The sequence below is a fragment of the Pristiophorus japonicus genome, unplaced genomic scaffold (assembly GCF_044704955.1).
Source record: "Pristiophorus japonicus isolate sPriJap1 unplaced genomic scaffold, sPriJap1.hap1 HAP1_SCAFFOLD_842, whole genome shotgun sequence".
Classification (NCBI taxonomy): Eukaryota; Metazoa; Chordata; class Chondrichthyes; family Pristiophoridae; genus Pristiophorus; species Pristiophorus japonicus.
Genome location: NW_027254764.1, coordinates 180,902 through 184,215, shown reverse-complemented (window position 1 = coordinate 184,215; position 3,314 = coordinate 180,902). Strand labels below are relative to the sequence as shown.

The following is a 3,314-nucleotide window of genomic DNA, read 5'->3' as shown; positions in this document are numbered from 1 at the left end:
AAGGTTCGGTCTCGGAGCTGTTTAATATTCATAATTAAACCCCTTGTTAATTGACAGTGTATTTAAATACTAAACTAATTTTGACAAAGCCCCAGAGAGATTTGATCTCACAATCCCTGGTTGATAAGACCAGTGCTCTAACCCCTGAGCTATGGAGCTACCTGCTCTGTGAAAGATAGAAGAAGGAGCAGGAAAGAGACAGGAAGGGAAAAGAGAGAGTTGAATGAATGAGAGGGAAGGGGAAGGGGAGAGGGAGGGGAAGGAGTGAGAGAGAGGGGGAAGGGGAGACAGGGGGGAAGAGAGAGGGGAAGCGGAGAGACAGAGGGGGAGAGGAAAGAGGGAGGAAGGGGAGTGTGTGGAAGGGAGGGAGAGAGGCAAGGAGAGAGGCGGAAGGAGTGGTTAGCGGACAGAGGGGTTGGGGAGAGAAGTAAGATGGATGACGAAGGAGAGAGAGGGGAAGGAGTGGAGCGAATGAAAGTAGCGAGGGAAGGGGAGAGCAAGAGGTGAGAGAGGGTGAGGCGAGGGATTGGGACGGGGGGAGAGGGGAATGAGTCAGAGACGGGGAAAGCGAGATAGTTGGAAAGGGAGAGAGGAGGAAAATGATGTAGAACAGGTCGTGATGAGGAAGGGATAGAGAGATTTGCAAGGGGAGAGCGTGTAAGAGAGACGACATGCCTGTTGTTCCAGGGTCGGTCTCAGAGATGTTTAATATTTATTATTAAAGCCCCTGTTAATTAACTGTGAATTTAAATACTGACACTAATTTTAAGTAGACCCCAGTGAGGTTTGAACCCACGACTCCTGGTTAACAAGACCAGTGCTCTAACCCCTGAGCTACGGAGCCACCTGCGCTGGGAAAGACGGGAAGGAGCAGGAACGAGAGTGGAAGGGAAAAGAGAGAGTGGAAGGAGTGAGAGAGAGGGGGAAGGCGAGAGAGAGGGAGGGGGAAGGGAGAGAGTGGGGAAGAGAGGGGGTCAGGGGAGAGAGTGGGGAAGGGGAGAGAGTGGGGAAGGGGCGAGAGTGGGGAAGGGGCGAGAGTGGGGAAGGGGCGAGAGTGGGGAAGGGGCGAGAGAGGGGAAGGGGCGAGAGAGGGGAAGGGGCGAGAGTGGGGAAGGGGAGAGAGAGGGGAAGGGGCGAGAGTAGGGAATGAGGGAGCGAGTGGGGAAGGGGAGAGAGAGGGGAAGGGGCGAGAGTGGGGAAGGGGAGAGAGAGGGGAAGGGGCGAGAGTGGGGAATGAGGGAGCGATTTGGGAAGGGGAGAGAGAGGGGAAGGGGCGAGAGTGGGGAAGGGGAGAGAGAGGGGAAGGGGAGAGAGTGGGGAATGGGAGAGAGTGGGGAATGAGGGAGAGAGTGGGGAAGGGGAGAGAGAGGGGAAGGGGAGAGAGAGGGGAAGGGGAGAGAGTGGGGATGGGGAGAGAGAGGGGAAGGGGAGAGAGTGGGGAAGGGAGAGAATGGGGAAGGGGAGAGAGTGGGGAAGGGGAGAGGGGAATGAGTGATAAAGAGAAACGGGGAAAGCGAGAGAGCGGGAAAGAGAAAAAAGAGGCAGAATGTGTAGTGATGGGGAAAGGGAAAGGCGAATCTTCTGTTCAAGGTTCGGTCTCGGAGCTGTTTAATATTCATAATTAAAGCCTCTGTTAATTGATAGTGTATTTAAATACTGACACTAATTTTGAGTTGGCCCCAGTGAGATTTGAACCCACGACTCCTGGTTTACAAAACCAATGCTCTGACCCCCTGAGCTATGGAGCCACCAGCCCTGGCAAAGACAGGAAAAGGAGCAGGAAAGAGAGTGGAAGGGAAAAGAGAGAGTGGAATGATTGAGAGAGAGGGGGAAGGCGAGAGAGAGGGAGGGAAAAGGGAGAGAGTGGGGAAGAGAGGGAGGTGGGGCAAGTGAGGGAGGGGATGGAGAGAGGGAGAGGGAGAGGGAGAGTGTAATTTTGACAAAACCCCAGAGAGATTTGATCTCACGAACCATGGTTGATAAGACCAGTGCTCTAACCCCTGAGCTATGGAGCTACCCGCTCTGTGAAAGATAGAGGAAGGAGCAGGAAAGAGACAGGAAGGGAAAAGAGAGAGTTGAATGAGTGAGAGGGAGGGGGAAGGGGAGAGGGAGGGGAAGGAGTGAGAGAGAGGGGGAAGGGGAGACAGGGGGGAAGAGAGAGGGGAAGGGGAGAGACAGAGGGGGAGAGGAAAGAGGGAGGAAGGGAGGGAGAGAGTGGATGGAGTGAGAGAGGCAAGGAGAGAGGGGGAAGGAGTGGTGAGCGGACAGAGGGGTTGTGCGCCGGCGTGGGCCAGCCTATTGGCCGCGGACGGACGATGCTTCGCCGCCGCCGTCGCGGAGGATGGAGGAGCGCGCCCGGCGTCCCTACGGACTCACATTCTCACGGACATGCGCGGGCGGCGAGATTTGGTTGGCGGATGGCGGCTGCGGGACACCTTCGGGCGGGGACGGGCCTTTGTTACTGTCGGGGGTTGCGGGGAATTCGGCCGCCATCTTTGGGCAGCACGGGACCGACCGCCGCGGGGAGCGACAGGGGCGGGGCTTCCTCGACGTCACAATGCTTCCCATTGTCCCGCTGCAGGGCAGGGAGCATGCGCGGTGGCCATCTTACTGCAGGGAGGCCATCAGGTGCAGGCTGGGGACCAGTGACATGAATACATGAGAACATCAGAAATAGTAGATGAGTCGGCATTTGGTCCCTCGAGCCTGCCACCATTCAATAAGATGATGGCTGCAGCATCTGGGGTGTTTCTCCTTGGAGCAGTGAAGGTGCAGGGCAGGTTTAACAGAGTTGCTCACAATCAGGAAGGCTTTAGATTGAGTCAGGGACCAGACTTATGTGTTCTGCTCACACAATCAGAGAATGGTTACTGCACGGAAGGCCATTCAGCCCATCCAGCCCTTGCTGGCTCCCAGCTAGTCCCACTGCCCCGCCCTGCAAATGTTTTCTTTCAGATAATTATACAACTCCCTTTTGAAAGCAGTGATTGAGTCTGCCTCCAACACCTTTTTCAGGCCGTGCATTCCAAATCGTAACCACTTGCTGCATAAAATAGATTTTTCTTACATCACCTTTGGTTCTTCTGCCAATTCGCTCATGTACCAGCAGATTGGATGAACGAGTGAATCCCTTCATATACACAGGGCAGTTGAACGGCCTCTCTCCATTGTCACGGCGTCGATGAGTTTCCAGTGCAGAGGGGCAATTGAATCCCTTCCCACAATCCCCACATTTTCACGGTTTCTCCGTGGTGCGGGTGTCCTTGTGTCTCTCCAGGTTAGACGATCAGTTGAAGCCTGATCCACACACAGAA

At 55.1% G+C, this 3,314-nt stretch overlaps 2 non-coding genes across 2 annotated transcripts; both read right to left on the bottom strand.

The window, feature by feature from the left end:
• Positions 1 to 771: 771 nt before the first annotated feature.
• trnat-ugu (transfer RNA threonine (anticodon UGU)) lies at positions 772 to 844 on the bottom strand. Its single transcript has one exon. It is a non-coding gene; the product is annotated as a tRNA-Thr (tRNA).
• Positions 845 to 1,674: 830 nt separating this feature from the next.
• On the bottom strand, positions 1,675 to 1,748 carry trnat-ugu (transfer RNA threonine (anticodon UGU)). The gene has a single exon. It is a non-coding gene; the product is annotated as a tRNA-Thr (tRNA).
• Positions 1,749 to 3,314: the final 1,566 nt, after the last annotated feature.